This window comes from Falco cherrug (genome assembly GCF_023634085.1).
Source record: "Falco cherrug isolate bFalChe1 chromosome W unlocalized genomic scaffold, bFalChe1.pri SUPER_W_unloc_1, whole genome shotgun sequence".
Classification (NCBI taxonomy): domain Eukaryota; kingdom Metazoa; phylum Chordata; class Aves; order Falconiformes; family Falconidae; genus Falco; species Falco cherrug.
Window position 1 is genome coordinate 11524571 of NW_026599288.1, and position 17187 is coordinate 11541757.

The 17187-nt window shown below is 38.2% G+C and overlaps 1 pseudogene; it reads left to right on the forward strand.

Moving 5' to 3' along the window:
* LOC129734892 (cyclin-H-like) overlaps nucleotides 1-9742 on the forward strand; it is a 35430-nt pseudogene extending 25688 nt beyond the window's left edge.
* Nucleotides 9743-17187: the final 7445 nt, after the last annotated feature.

Genomic DNA, 17187 nt, shown 5'->3' on the forward strand with positions numbered 1-17187 from the left:
CATATTCTCCCACAAGCCTTGCCACCCATAACCATACTGCCACAGGGCCTAGATGTTATACCTAAATAGCTGGTTAACCTTAGAAAAAGACAAAACAATATTATTGAGAAGTACCAATAGGAGTATTTTGGTTACCCAAGGGTGTTCAAGATACTGAAGAGTTATTGTAACAAGGGAGAAAAAATCTACCACACAGAAGACAGTGGTGAAAGTACCATTCTGTGTTTCCTCCACTGAATGCCTCTCAGAGGAGAAAAGGGAACTCTACCTAATCTGTCAGTCACAGAAGCAGTCTGGACAGGCTGCTGAAGTGAAGACAAATTTTTACTGGAAAAGCGTGTTGGATTTTTTGGGGGTTGTTTTGGAAGCAAAACTTATGAAGCATGTCAGTTCTGTCTGCCATTTGTTCTTTATTTAACCCTGATAGCTGTATTATGCAGAAAAATGTGGTGGTTTTATCCATGCCTCTCTTCTTCATATTTTGGCCTACATGGGTTTTTTTGTTTCTCTTCAGGATTCACATGTGGAGCACATTTTCATGAGGCTTCCTCAGAGTAATCATCTAGAATCATAAGACGTATAGATCTCTGTGGGTTGAGATAAAGACAAGATGATTGCTTACCAATTACTGTCACAGGCAGAACAGACTTGACTTGGGGAAAGTAACTTATTACCAATTAAAAAATAATTACTGATTTAAGTAGTAGGAAACAAAAAGGCAAGCATTAAAACACCACCTTTCCTCACCCCTTTCTCATGCTGAACTTCACTCTTTCACTCCAGACTCCTCCCCCCACTTATTATCACCACAGGTTACACTCAGTCCCTTTGGCAAGGCAAGGAGCACTGCAAGCACAAAGGAGCAGAAGTCAGTACACAGGGAGTTTTCAGCTGTTCCTTTCTCCTCAAGCCTTTCCTCTGCTCCAATGTGGGTCAACCACAGGCTGCAGAGAATACATGTTTTGCTGTGGAGCACCTCCTTCTCCTCTTCTGACCTTAGTGTTCCCTCTGTTTTCTCTCACACTCTTTGTTTCTTCCTCCTCTACCTGTCTGACATTTGCTGCAATTTCTTAAATGTTTTCACAGAGGTGCCACAAACTTAGCTGATTGGCTCAGCTGTGGCCTGTGATGGGGCTATTGGAAAGCCATCTGGAACTGCTTGCGTCCAGCCAGGACAGGTGACCCAAACTACCAAAGGGATATTCCATACCATGGGATGTCATACTGAGTATATAAGCTGAGGGAAGAAAAAGAGCAGGTATATTTTGGAGCGTCTGTAGCCATGGTTATGTTTGTGCTGCAGCAGGTATGCCTCTGAAGGAATTGTGGCCGAAGGACAAGTCCATGTTGGGGAAGGTACACCTTGAAGCATACAAGCATATTACAAGCATACAAAGATTAGCTTCAAACAATCAAGGTACCTTAACGCTAACTGTTCGAACCTAGGATGCATGACTACTTCTAAGTTCTTAAGATTAAAGTTAACCCTTCTGTAACATATTGATGCTATAATAAACAATCTTATTATTGGTGAAGGGGTCAGTTCCATATTTGGGCTGCCTTTTCCAGGTGCTTCTTTTGCATCAGCACTGGTGCTTGTCTAACCTCAAAGTAAGCTGGTACAAGCACCTACACTGGCAGTAAACTAACCTACAAGAAAAGGAACAACTCTTAATTGAATCTTTGAAGGCAGAACAGTGCAATTGAAGAGACAGTAGAGACTTATAGCTGAAGCAGGGAATGAAATTTTTGTTTGTCAACTAGTTATTAAGAAGTGTTAACTGTTGTCCCCAGTCAGTTTTCCTCTTTCTGGCTAGCATGTCGAGTTATTAAAAAAAAATAAATAAAAGCATGTCTTCTGAACATTTCCTTGAAACATATCAGTAGGCTTCCATTACATGCTGTATAGAGACTGACATATTTGAGAAGTAGCCACCTTAGCATATGTATACTATCAGACTCCTCAAGAAATTATTTTGGAGTATAGCTGGTTTCATGTTGATGGGATTCAGATCAGCTTGGAAATTTGGCATTGGAAGACTGAATTATTTTCAGATACAGAGAGAAGCATGAATGTTAAACATGCTGGGAAATATGCTGATTAAAAAGTCTTTGGATAGTATTAGTCAAATCTTTTAAGATAATTTTTTCAGTCTTTGGTTCTTAAATTTGATTTAAATGTCAAATTTTTCTCATGGACATAATTTTAGTCTTTTTGTACATTGTCTTCCTAAATATATGTCTAAACATGGAGGAGGAAAAGATAAGTGAAGTGCCATTTTTGTGAAGTTCTTACAGGAATAAATGTATTAAGACTTTGAAGTACTTAATGACATGGAAGTGTGTGCTTGTATTTGTAGCCTTAGTGTATCTTGTATGTCTTTAGTGTATATTTGAACTTGTTCTGATTTATGATTTTCTTAATCCTTTTTTACTTCTGTACTTACTTTTCCTTCCTCTCCCCCCCTTTTTAAATAAAAATATATTTTATTTAGAGAACAGGTTGTATGTATTTCAAATCCTTTTATCTCAGTAAGTCAATGATGGAGTATCATCCTTGGATAATAACATGAGTTATCAACACATCTTGAGTTATTGTACGGAGCAGAACATTGTAAGTCAATTGTTTATACTTATAAAAACTTGAAGAAATGAGAAAGGAAATCTGAGAGCATAAAGACAAGTATGGTCACTTTCCATTTGGGAGAGTTTACTGTGTTCTAAACATGGTAGTTTGAAACCATACATTTTCTGAACAGAATTTTTGATAATACGATGGATGTTGCAGTTATTCATTCTCTGTTGTTGTTTGGTTTGGTTTGTGGGTTTTTTTCCTTCCCTCCTCAAGGCATGTCAAAGTAGATTAATTTAATATGCAGTTTGCTGGTAACTCAAGAAAGCCCTGTTGGGCAGGAAAAAAGTTCTTAGATATTGGAATATAAACTACTACTTATTCAGCAACTGAACTTGCATCTTATTATGCACAATTTATACGGGCCATTTGAGGGGTTTCTAATTGATCTGAAGGTAATATTGTTTTATATGCTACATACTTGTCACGGTCCACTCAGTTGACTTGTGATGGTTTGTTTACTATGATCTCGAAGCACAAAAATTCAAGGTGACCACGCCAAGGGGTTATGCTTTGATCAAGCAGTGCAACTTTATTGTTTGCCCGTGAAGTGGCATGCGATAGAGTGACAGGAAGGGAAGAAAAGGCAAAGTAAAAAGAAAAAAAAAAAAGATAAGAGTTTTATAGCTACCACCACGGGTCCAAGGCACCCCTATGGTCCCAGGTCCAGGCAGCGTCCTGCTGGTCGTTCTGATCGTTGTGATCCTTGGTGGGGAAGATCTTCAATTGCTGCAAACAGGCTGGCTCCTAAAATGGAAAACAAGTCCTGACCTTTCGTTAACAAAGAGTCTTGATTATCAGCCTTTTCGGCCATTCTCACTACGAAGGGACCAAACCCACTTCGGGGAGGCTAGACTTAGTTAGAAACACACAGCCACTGCTGTGTCGCCCTTCTCTTCCCCGAGTGGTTGAAGGGACCAAAATCTGCTTCGGGAAGGCAGCTTATAGTTACTATAAGGTAGTCCCTTCACTTTCCTGAGCAGATAATTCTCATTAATATGAGTGCAGCTCCCCCTTTTAGCACTTTCCCCCTTTTGCACTTCAACTTCTTTTAGTTAGATCCCAATAGACAGAGCCCTCAATTGGAGTTTGGAGTGCTAAGTCCTAGGCGTGTGTGGTATGCGGGAAATTCAAGTCACCCCCCTTGCATTCTGGACATCTCTCACCCAGTTGGGTGTAGGGCCAGGTGTGGCTAGAACGAAACATCCTTCCCCTGTTACAAACCACACACAACCTGCGCCCCTCTGTCCCTCAGGATCCTGTCCGTGATGCCAGTTTAATGTCACGGTCCACTCAGTGGACTCATGATAGTTCGTTTACTATGATCTCGGAGCGCAAAAAATCAAGGCGACCACGCCAAGGGGTTATGCTTTGATCAAACAGCGCAACTTCATTGTTTGCCTGTGAAGTAGCATGCAATAAATAGAGTGACAGGAAGGGAAGAAAAGGTAAAGTAAAAAGAAAAAAAAAAAAAAGAGAAAAGAGTTTTATAGCTACCACCATGAGTCCAAGGTGTTCCTATGGTCCCAGGTCCAGGCAGTGTCCTGCCAGTCCTTCCGATTGTCATGATCCTTCGTGGGGAAGATCTTCAACGTTTGATTGCTAAGGAGCCAATTTTTATACCAAGCAACACACCTTGCTCCTCCTCTGGCCCATGGATTGTTGCCAGTCTCCACCTTCTCGAGCAAGGTTACCACGTGTGTCCAAAGAGGAGTGCCTGAGGCATGGTTTATCTTAGAGGCTGGTAGCTTCAGACCAGGAGGTGTTTTTTTGTATTTTAATGATATAATGAAATAAGTTCACCTGAAGTTCAAGTTTTCTGGTTCGTTGCTATGACAGTGGTTGTGATCTGTCTTCTGGACAGCAGTTATGTGGCCTTATTGTAGTTGTTCCTTTCAGTCCCAGGTAGCAGGGAATGGCATAGTACTCCTCATACCATGCAGTTCTCTTTCCCAGGGTATTTGCATCTTGGTGTCCATGAGGACCACATTCCATCTCCAGGTCTCTGTTGGCAATGTTGAGACAATATTGTTCTCTTTGGACTGACTCTTACAATACTTTATACACTAATGTAATACAAACCTCTCATGGGTTTATTCCCTTTTGTGATTGTGCTATGAATGATCTAGATTCTAAAGGGATAAATAGGCAAATATCTGAAAGGAAATCTGTTTTGTTGTGGCCTTTAAGCATTTTGGTTTAATTTTGGACTAAGATGGCCTGCTACTTTTGCTTCAAAAAAAACTTCTGAATTATGTGTTTTAAACTTGTGAAGCAGAGGATCATGGGACAGCTAGTTCCATTCATAAATACTTATTTTATAGGCTTGTTATCCAATGAATCATGAAATTGTGAGGACAGAAGCTGATTACTTTCTCAGTTGAGTAGCTCTGGCAGATGCATATCTGCTCTTTACTCTCTCACAGATAGCTCTCACTGCCTTATCTAGTGCTTCAGGAGTGGAAATTAATTTGGAAAAGTGGTCTTTTCTTTTTCTTTATAGGTATGAATTAAGCACTTTATTTGCTTTATTTGACATTCTTAAGTATTAGATGGAAGTATGTATTTACCAATAGTTAATACACAGGTGCATTCTTTCAGTATTTTTCAAAACCGAAGCATTGTTGTTGTATTTTTCCCTTTTTTGGAAAGCAGGAGGTAATATGATTAGTTTGTGTCTGTTTTTCATATTTCTTTGAATTTTTTTTTTGCTTCTTCCAAACTGACTTCTTTACCTAAATGTCCTGGTTTCAGCTGGGATAGAGTTAATTTTCTTCTTAGTAGTTAGTACAGTGCTGGGTTTTGGCTATGATGTGAGAACAATGTTGACAACCGCACTGATGTTTTTAGTTATTGCTGGGTGATGTTTATACTAAATCAAGGACTTTTCAGTTTCTTGGGCCCTGCCAGCAAGAGGGCTGGAGGGGCACCAGAAATTGGGAGAGGCCACAGCCAGGACAGGTGACCCAAGCTAGCCAAAGAGGTATTCCATACCATGTGACATCATGCTGAGTATATGAGCTGAGGGAAGAAGAAGGAAGGTGGGGACATTTGGCATTATGGTGTTTGTCTTCCTGAGTAACTGTTATGTGTGATGGAGCCCTGCTTTCCTAGAGATGGCCAAACACCTGCCTGCCAATGGAAAGTAGTGAATTAATTCCTTGTTTTGCTTTGCTTGCATGCATGGCTTTTGCTTTACCTATTAAATTTTTCTTTTCTCAACCCTTGACTTTTACATTCCTTTCTGATTCTCCTCCCCATCCCTCTAGGTGAGGGGGAGTGAGCAAGCAGCTGTGTGGTGCTTGGTTGCTGGCCAGGGTTAAAGCATGACAATTAATTAGAACAGAATAAGATTTTCTTAGACTTCTCTTGAAGATTAGAGTGAAGAAACTGGAAAAACAGTAGGAACTGAGGGTACAAAGCACCTAAAGAGTCACTTATATCCTTTTTTAACAATTATATATTTAAAATTTCAGAGTCAAATGGAATTGCTTTTAACTGACAGCAACTAGACATGCAGAAACTGTAACTACTGTATTTAGCTGGTATAGTTGTTTTGATTTCCATGGGATAATAAAAGTGCTGTTTTGCCCTTTCAGTCACCTTGCCTTTCTGTGGTCTATCAACTGGTATTTGCAAAGGCCTTTGATATTATTGCTGAAGTGTGTGTTTGTGTGTAGTTGTTGGGGTTTTATTTGTTGTTCCCCCCCCCCCCCCCCGAAATGCAACTGATGTAGTTGCTCTAGGCATCTATATCTTGTGTGTTTTACTCATCATATGATGCTCCATGTGAGTGCCTTGCATCTGGAGCCTATTGTAGGTACAAGGACTGATAATAAATGCAAGTAATTCTTTTTTTAAAAAAGCTGTTCTTTCTTTCACCTGCCCTAAAAGAATCTCAGATTTATTAGGAAGAAGTAAAAAGTATTTTTCTTATAAGACTGAGTCAGTGTGGGAATGTCCTGTTCTGTGTTCACTGTCCTCTCAGAATAGCATGAAAACATTCGGGTATTTATAACTTGTTGCTCTCATTCCTGAATTTATAGTCTATACTACTTAAGCAAGCTTTTCTGAACTATGGCATATGAAAAGAGCTGGAATAATTTGTAAGCAGTGTGTGAATCAAGGTATGTAAACATCTCATATTCATGAAAAACTAAATTGTTGTCAGCTGTCTATACCACACAATTGCTATAACCTAGTCACTCATTGTTTCAAATGAGTTTGTGAGCTGCTGGATATGAGAGAAACTAATACTGCAGCTCAGATCTTATGGGCCTGTAGGTGTGTGCGCCTGTGGATATGGAACTAGAGTGGGATGGAATGTGGAAGGCTTGAAAATCTGTTGCTTCTGCAAGGTCAGTAATATGTAGGACAGTCTTGAAAAAGTTACACCTTCAGAAAAAAACAAGTGCTATTGTGCTCTAGAGAATAGGTGGCTCCAAATCAGTCTTCAGTTATGCTACCAGCAACAGGTTAAATAATACCTTTGCTTAAATCTGAGCTCTACAAGAACAGTGATACTAACAAAGCAGTTATCAGTTTACAGTAATTATCTTTGTGGTGGCCAATGCTTCAGACTGGGAACTGCAACTGATGCAGCTGTGTGCATCTATATATTAGCTATTTTAAGTTAACACAGATTGCTGTACTTTGGAGTCTTGATTTTTTTGTAATTTATCCATAAGTACACGCTTTGCCAAGGAAGACTAAAACTAGTTGCTTATTGTGGAGCTCTGTGAGGATTGCTGCTCACATTTTACCCTGGTGTTGTGTGCGCTTTTTCTGCTTGTTTTTTGTTTTGTTTGTTTTAAGATTTGGAAGTGTAAATGAGAAACTTGATGCTAAAGCTCAAAGTGAAATAAGTAAAATCTGTCTCATATATGTGATGGTTTTTACTCTGATGAGGTCATGTACCATAGATTCATTTGTCTGGCTTACAGCTTAAGTAAAGTTCCTTTTCTTTAAGACTATAATGTGTTTAAATAAAACACACACAATGGTGTTCCCCTGGTGTGCTGTGTTAACTTTCTTTTTAAGCTTTCAAGATTTGATTTTGGCAGAGTCAAAACCATGCAGCTACCAAAAGAAGTAGTCTCATCTCACAAGCGTTCCTGTCTGAAAACTATTCTTCTGTAGGATTTGCTTTTCCAGCAGTTATACTGTGCAATAGTGTGATCTTAGTGTGACATTTTATACAATCTTAAAAATAAGTTGACTTAACTTAGAAAAGTTTATTTAAAAATATTTAATTTTGCAACATAGAAACTTTGGTTCTTTACATGGTTAAGAAATGCTTTTGTTAAATCATTACAAAAGAATACTGAAAGTGACAGGAGTTTGTTTTTTTAAAAATCAGCTTATAGTATTTATGTAACAAGTATTTTTATTAAGTCTAATCATAAAGCTTTAATGGGCGCAAATGATAAATAAATTAGTGGTAGCTTCCACAATTAACTATCACACTTTATTTTAAGAACTTAAGACTTATTCTTTCATGTCTCTTTACAGTTATTTATCAGGAAGTCTTATGCTGGAAGAAAACAGAACTTAGCCAAGTTACTAGATGAAATGTAAGTAAACATTGGATTTTGAAATTATAAAACATCTCTAAAGGGAAAATATTTTTTTTCCAAACAATAGAAGCTTTGAGCAGAAATGTGCTTCAAATGATTTTCTTTGCTTCAAGGCTAGCATAAGCTAAGTAAAACATGGGCAATGAAATGGAGCACCTAGCAGGTGGAAGCAGGGGGAGAAAATACTGAAATTTATCTTTGATATAAACAAATAAAATTAAAAGGAAAAAGACCTGCTTATCAGAATGTAAGTGTTGTAGTTGATTAAGTGCTAACAACTGTTCAAAAGTGAGAAGTCTATTTTGGGCACTAGATATTTCTATTGTCTTAAGTCTTAAGATTAAATACTTCCTTTCAGTCCTTTCCTAAGCAAAATTATTAATGTTAAGTGACCTGCCAGGATTTATATCTCACTTTGCAGCTATAAAGATGGTTCAAAATAATTTTAAGTTTTGAGATATCAAGAATGCTAGCATGTTTTTTCTAAAACAATGGGGAATGTAGTACACTGATTATTAAGTTTTTTAATTAAATAAAAAGTTTGGGGTATGAAATTTTCAGTAAGTAATCAGTTTTCTAATTTTCTAAGTGAATGCATGCATTTTAAATGGGATAGTGATAGCATTAAAACTCCAGTCTTTTGACCAAGTTGATTTTAGTAGTTCTCTCTCATTTACTTTTCCTCCTCAAAACTGAGGTACAATGCTGAATGCAAAAAATATCCATGTATTCTAGTGTTTGTTAGCATGGTAATGTGAACTCTGCATTGTTATAATTTGCCTTGAGGAAATCCAGAATCTGGATGCTAACAACTTGTTTCAGGACAGTTCTTTGCATTGAGATTCTGCTGTATCTTGATGTTATTTAAAATTAACCCTCTGATGTAAGATGACAATTGCTCTACATATGTAATCTCAGATTCTCTAAAGTTTGAGTGTTATGTGGGATGGGAAGTAGAGTCTAAGCTGAGATTCTGTTTATGAAGCAGTTTGGAGGCAGTGAAGAAGTCAGTACTTTGAACATATAATCTTGTTTTGACAAATACAAGGACTATTTGGTAAGCTTTATAATTAAAACTGTTTTGTAGCATGTTGCCTTGTAGCTTCTTGAAGTCTGTTTAAAAATTAGATGTAATGCATTCAAAATCTAACAGAGGCGTGGAATTCATTTAAGACTCCTTAAATTAAGTTTTTTCCCTGTATACTGTACTGATTTTTTTGGTGAAATCTTTCTAGTAGAAGCTGCTCAAAAATACATACTGTGCTCATTGCTATAGGGAGGGAAGGTAAACTGCTGGTTCAAGCTTAAGTATTAAGGGATAAGCAACAACAGTAGACATAATACTGATTGATAGTACCTTTTGTAATCCACAGGGTGGAGCTCTAAAACTGTTGTGTTGCTACTGTGGGCATGAAAAATCTAATGAAGAAATATGAGCTACCAAGGCCTGAAGAGCTTGCTGCTCTAAAACAAATAAGAGAAATGTCACAGCTCAGAGCTTTCACTTAAGTATCTACTTGCAGATTTGTATTAACTCTTCCTCCTTAATGTTTCAATTTTCTGCAATTTTTATTATTATTATGAAAACATTAATTTTTTCTGTTCAGTGTGAGTGAAAACTAAATCATCTAAATGTATAAATGAGGATGTCTGTTCAAATTCTTACTCTGTGAGTTTCTATTATTTTGTCTTGGTTCTCTGCTTCCAATAGTGCTTCTAGTAATAAATAACTACATTCTTTGTGCTGATTTACACCACAAACATTAATAGTTAGTACTTGTAACACAGATCTGGAATACAGGGTGGTTTCTAAGGTCTGGCCACTTGATATCGTATGTAATGAAGAATCATGGGCTTCAAAATCATTTGACTAAAATAAAAATTGTGTAAAGGGTAAATGTTTTCTTAAGGCTTATATGTGAACTGCAAAATTTAAATTCTTGAGTTTTCTGGAGAGTATTATGCCCTTTTTGCTTTAGTACTTGCAACTGCAAATTTCTAGCAAGTTATTAGTTAAGACCTTGGTAGCTTTGTATGTGACAAATACCTTCATAATCTAGTTTTACATGCTGTGGCCAAATAAGGAGACTACGTGACTCTAAAAATGCCTTAACTTTTTTAAAGTTTAAACTTTAAAACAGAATTAAGTAATTGTTCACATCTAATCTGAAATACCTTTCACAGCTTTCATTTGTAACATTGACTGGTCATTGTAGAGAATACTGCTATATTCTGATGGAGGAAGAGCTTTTTAAAAAAAAATCAACCAACCAACCAACCAACACCCCCCCCCCCTCTTTTTAATGGAACATGTTGGTATTGAAGAGCAGATTTTCTGCATCCTGATAGTCTAAGACATTTCTGAAGTATGGCATTTAAAAAAACCTCGTTAATTGCTGAAGAGGGTGATCTATTAAAATCTTACCATAAAATGCAGGATGTATTGGTTGAGTTGCTGGGTTTTTTTAAATAGAAAGACCCCTTAAATTATGCAAATTATCATAGTAGATTATAGTTTGACATTATAGCATGAATTTTAAAAAATATTCCTGTTCAAAATAAGTTGAAATTTGTGTAGTTTAAGGACTCTTTGAGCAAAACCATGGTAAAATTAGCATTAAGAATGTGTTCTTACAAAATGTGGAACCTCAAGCATATTTAATGAAAACTATTTAATGCTGTAAGAACTTTAACTAGTTTGTTCTAAATGCCAATCTTAAAAGCATGCAGAAACTGGCAACTCTGTAAAACTAGACTTTTCATAGCTTTTTCAGTTTCTGATAAAATGATCTAGAAAATAGCTCCAACTGAGCCCTGGAGACTCATACCCCCCACCCTGTTTAATTTTAAGGTGTCTTATTTTAGTTATGCTATTCTCTGTATTTTGAGGCTGTGCTGATTCTTGATTCTCTTACAGACTTATTTATTTTGATAATTATTCTGTCAAAAGTAACTGGATGAACTGACCGGATAAATTGATATAGTCCACAGCATTTCATGAAAGGGCTAGAAGGCATGTCCTATGAGGAGCAGCTAAGGACTCTGGGCTTGTCTAGTTTGGAGGAAAGAAGGCTGAGGGATGACTTCATTGCTCTCTACAGCTTCCTGAGGACCAGAAGTGGAGAGGGAGGGGCTGAGCTCTTCTCCCTGGGATCCAATGACAAGATGCATTGGAATGGTTCAAAGTTGCACCAGAGGAGGTTCAGACTTGATGTTGGGAAACATTTCTTTACCAAGAGGGTGGCCAAACACTGGAATAGGCTTCCTAGAGAGGTGGTCGATGCCCCAAACCTGTCAGTGTTTGAGGCATTTGGACAATGCCCTTAATACTATGCTTTACCTTTTGTTTAGCCCTGAATTGGTCAGGCAGTTGGACTAGATGATCATTGTAGGTTCCTTCCAAATGAACTCTTCTCTTCTCTGATCAGCTCTTATATAATAAACAGCTCTTGAAACTTTAGGATTTTAAAAAATAATAAGAATGCATCTGAAATGCTAAGGGTTTGTACTTATATAGCTTCATTTCTGAGTAATTATCATATGCAAGATCAGATTTGAGCTGGCCAGTTCATGTACACAAAGGAAAATTTAGTTTAATTTTTTTTTAAAGCTTATAGTACCTGTACAGTGTTTACACCTTGAGGCTTCAGTAATGCTGAAGATAGCTGATATCGATATTTGTAGCTGTAAGTAATTAGGGTACCATAATATACAAGTACACAATCAGTTCTAATCTACTTATCTTTTGGGGGATTTACCAGTTTATAGATGAAATCATTAGTTAATACCAATACAAAGATGATAAGTGGTGTGGAGAGATCAAATGAGAAATGGTAGAAGGAATCCACAGGGTACTGGCTGACTGTAGATGACTAAGCTGCCGCATTAATGAATCCATAAAAAGGGCAAGCTATTATTAAAAGGTCCCGATATTAGTTGTTCTGGAATTCTGTGCATGGTTCTCAATAATGAAGACAGACAAGTTAAACATCAAACAGGTGATGAAAAAGGGCTGCTAAAATGATTGGGACTTTGGTTTTTAGAGTAGGCATAGGTAACTGGGTTTAAGGTTAAAGTGTTTAGTCAACACTGTTATCGATTTGTTAATAAGTTAAGATCAAATTACTTTGATTAATTGATTTTTTATAAAATCATTTTATAAAATTGAAAAATAGAAGGATAAGAAATATTTTTAATGAAACTTATAGTTGCACAGTAAAAGCTGCTATGAGATCTTCTGTACATTCTGTACCAAGGCTAGAAGAAGGGGCTAGAACCATTGTTAAAACTTAGGTAATAAATTTAGGGTTTGAAAGGTTTCTTTGTATTTGACCAGTCTTCTGTATGTAGAGGTGTATTGAAATGTCAGAATATGAGATTAATGGAAACTGGGGAGAGTCGACTGGAACAGCTTGTAGTTACCTGCCAAGAAATCGTGAACTTTAGTAAAAGGTAATTCCGGCAGGGGGAGATCGCGACCACCGACTCATATACCACCTACCCAAATCGTACCCCAGACCCATTTCTAGACCTTTCTAAGCTCTACTGCGCAGAATCGGATATAGGAGGAGAATATGTTAATGGTTTATGGGAAATATCATGGTTATGCATGAATACTTAATGAATATGTATGAATAAGTTTTATATATGGAATCTGATTTTGGGGCCTGGCGTGCGTTGATCATGAGAGGACTTGCTCACGCACCTGGCTGTTAATAAAGAAGTGTCTGCTTATCTACATCACATTGGTGTCGATAAGTTTTATCATTCCGACATTTCGGTAACAACACTAGTTAAGATGTTTTTTCTAGGCTCCAGTCTGTTCATGGAATACTGCCACTATATACTAAATCCTGGGCATAATGAGGTCAAAAGTTTGGGTTGGTTGTGTTTGTTTTGTTGCTTGATTTGTTTTTTTTTTAATTATTATTATTATTTCTTTATGGCATGTTTGCAGAAGCAAAAAATTTCAACTGGACCCAGAAGATTTTCTGGGATTAGTCAGCATTAGCTGAAAATAAAATCTTCCCTATAATGCGTTTACTTGTTTTTACTTTTCCCCTGCAAAAGACACTGAATTCAGTGGGTAATATTTTTAACGATCCCAGGAAGAAAAACATAATTGGAGTCTTGCAACCAACTAGGGAAAGCCTGAAGAAACTTTATTCTGTATTCATATTGAGCAATGTGAGAAAGTCTGAGCAGAAATCTAGACTGTGTGGAGGCTGAGCAAAGAAATATCTTTTCAGGTTATTGAGCTATTGCCCAAATCTTAGAGGTCAGGTTTCCTTTCAACTTCTTATGTTGTACTTAAAAAATATACATTTTATCTCCAGTAAATTCTGTGTATGACGTAGTAATTTAAATTTCTAGTTTGAGCTAGTCTTATAAATTAACTAAGAGTGTCAATGTTGGTTGTCAGAAGTAGAATGGAGTGTGTAACACAAGTAACCATTGTCCCTGGTCTGTGCTTTTTCCTCCAGAAGTGTCCTGGCAGACAAGTAAATATCAAATAATGTGGACATGACAAATCACGTTTGTTTGTTTTTCTAAACTAAGGTTAAAAAAAGTTTAAACTTGCTGTTTAAATCTGTTGCCAATAGTAGATAAAGTTGAAAGAGACCAACATGAAAAGATAGCTATGTTACTTAATTTCTCAACTGGCATACATAATAGAAGTTAATTTGATGCTGCAGTAGTACAGTGTACTTGTAGTTAGGTATTGCCTAGTTCCCCTCACTATAAAATAAACCAACTGCACATACAGCTCAGGGTATGGCTTTTTTTCCTTATATTAAAAAGAACAGACTGATGATGATCTTGTGGATCCACTGTAACCTTGAAGAAAGATGTAATCTTAACCACTGCAATTCGGAGTGCCAGGACCTACTCAGGCGATCTACTTTTCAGTGGCAAGCGTTAACTGAGCTCTCAAAGCCTACCACAGGTTCCTTACTCTGTAGTGTGAGGTATTTGTTCTTTCAGTTGTAATATCTTACAATAACACATTAGACTTTGCTAAAGTAACTAACTGTAGATCCATTCCAAAACCTCATCATTTTAAAGTCACTGTTTCTGTCATTGATGAAGCTGTATTGCTCCCAGTATGGACCCTTGAGGGACACTACTCATTACTAGTTTCCACTTGGACATTGAGCCACAGACTGTAACTCTTTGGATGTGGCCATCCCGCCAATTCCTCACCCATCTAACAGTCCGTCCATCCATCAAACCCATATCTCTCCAATTTAGCAGCAAGATGTTGTGGGGAACTGTATCAAAGGCCTTACAGAATTCCAGGTAGATGACATCCACAGCTCTTCTTTTCTTGGCCACAGATGCAGTCACTCCATTATAGAAGGCCACTAGAATAGTCAGGCATCATTTGCCCTTTGGTGAAGCCATGTTGTCTGTCCCTAATCGCTGCCTAAACTGCTGAATTATTGAATTTTGATTTAGTGTTTAACTATATGTTAAACAACTCTGTGCACAAAGTTTAGATCAAACTGACCCTCTCATGTCATCAAAATTGATGAATGAAAGGACTTCTAATCAAGGCAGTCAACCTTGGGAAACAAAAAATAGATAATGATAAGAACACCATTATCTAAATTATGCAGAAAGAAGCCTCCAAGTGAGAAAGTTCTGGCCCCAAGAGGAGACAAGCTGATAAGGTGCTGCAATCCTCAGAAAATTAGTTGAAAGTAGGACAAAGGTAATTGTAATGGGAGATCATGATCTCCAACTCAAATAGACCCCCCAAAAGAGGGCAGAACCCCACTTGGGGAGCATGTGTAGTTGGTAAAAACCTTCAGTAGTGCTATCTGAGGATGCGCACTAATTTGCATTAGAAGCAAGAAACTTGTAACCAATCCTGTGCGTGAATGAAAATGAATATGTAATGCAATATGAATATGCAAGTACTCTACTGTATATAATGTGTATCCTCGATTAACTTGGTATGCATGTTGGAGGAAAAATCCCCCATGCACCCAGTGTTGCAATATAAACCAATGCCGGCTTTCTAAACGATCATTTTGTTTGAAGTTTTCTTGGCTACGATTTTCAGTAACATAATCACCTGCCTGTCTTCCATATGCTTTGATATGTCTTCCAGGAGGATCTGCTCCATTATCTTACCAGGCACAGAGGTGAGACTGACTGGTTGGCAGTTCCCAGAGTCCTCCTTTTTACACTTTTTAAAAATGGGTGCACTATTCCCATTTCTCCAGTTACTGGGGACTTCACCTGACTGCCATGACTTTTCAAATATGATGGAGAGTGGCTTGGCAACTACATCAGCCAATTCCCTCAGGACCCTGTGATGCCTCTTGTCAGATCCCATGAACTTGTGTATGTTCAGGATCCTCAGGTAGTCTTGAACCTTATCTCCTACAATGGAAAGGACTTCATTCCCCTTTTACGCAAGGGTTAAAGTTTAATCTTAAGAATTTAGAAGTAGTCATGCATCTTAGGTTCGAACAATTAGTGTGAAGGTACCTTGATTGTTTGAAACTAATCTTTGTATAGTCATAAGCAATAAATTCAGGTTCTAACAAAAAGGTAGCTCTGGAGGATGAAGGAAAACCAGTCCAAGGCCAGAAATTCCAGGCCAAGAAAGGCCAAGAGACTGAGAAGACCTGGTTTAAGATCGTATGTGACGACTACAAAGGAGAACTCTAGCCAACTGAATAGAGGAGTGGGTGGATTTGCAGACCCTCAAGACCATTAAAGACCCCCGCTCTGGACAAATGGGCATGCGCGAGGGGGAGAGCAAATGTTAGAATTAGTTTAGGGCAATCTCATGAATATGTATGTCTTCTCTGGGAAATATGTTGAATATACATGTACTGCATAAAAAGAGATACCTGAGCGCAGGAAGCCACGCACATAGGTGGAGCAATGCAGAAGAATGGCTGCAGAAGCATGGCCTTAGAATCTCTGAAGATCTGCACAATCCAGGCCTGGTATTAGAATAGGCCTGTAATCAGAACTGTACTGAAGTTGCTGTGCTGAAGTTAACAAGAAAGGTAGCCTTGAGCTATTCTTGAATCCTGAGACCAAGTAATTATGTTGTGCCAACAGGCCGTGGCTGTAACAAGATACAGCTGCTGGGAAAGCAGGTGCAGGGCCAAGAAAGATAGGGACAGGTATAGGAATATAGGGAGTAACAAACTACAAGGCTGAAGCACAGCAACACAATTAGCTACATGGATAGAATGCTTATTTTAGTCATGATAATTAGGGGTGTGAGAACCACGCGCACTTAGAGACTACTAACCAATTATATTTCTGCTTTACGAATATGCACGTGTATTGGCTCTATATAAGTAGTGTTAGAAACTAATAAAGTTGAGCAAGATGCATAACTCATATTGAGCGTCTTCTTGACTCCGGCGAACCCTTCTTCCAACAATTGGCGCCCAAACAACGTGAAAGCTGGTAATTGCTGGAAAAACTCTGCCTTTGCATCGTGACAGTGGGCTTTGCAAAATTGAGAGTCACTGTGAAGAGTTCGAGCAGGAAGACGTCCATAAGGAGTAAAGGCATCTGAATCCAGCATTGACATCGTGCGCGGACCTGCACCGGTAAGACCGTTTTTTCCTCGATAATGGAAAGAGAAGCGGCACTCACGCTATTAACTGATATTCTTGCTAAGCGAGAGGCTAGCGTGAGCACTAAGAAGCTCCATGAGCTCTGTAGGTGGGTGGCTGAACACAGACACTTAAAAGACCCGCAATTGCTGTTTAGTGTGACTGAGTGGCGAGCGGTCGGGGATTCCCTTTGCGATGCGATCCTTAGTGGCAGTAAATCGGCCAAGGACTTGGGGATTGCCTGCCGGGAGCTCATAAACCATTTACGATCCCTAGTTGCGGAAAAAAAAATGGCTATGGCTGCCTCAGACCTCCTCGGTCAGGAAGCCGAGTCGCAGTCTTCCCGATTGTTTAGTCTCAGTGCTCCGTCTGCAAAAGGCATAAT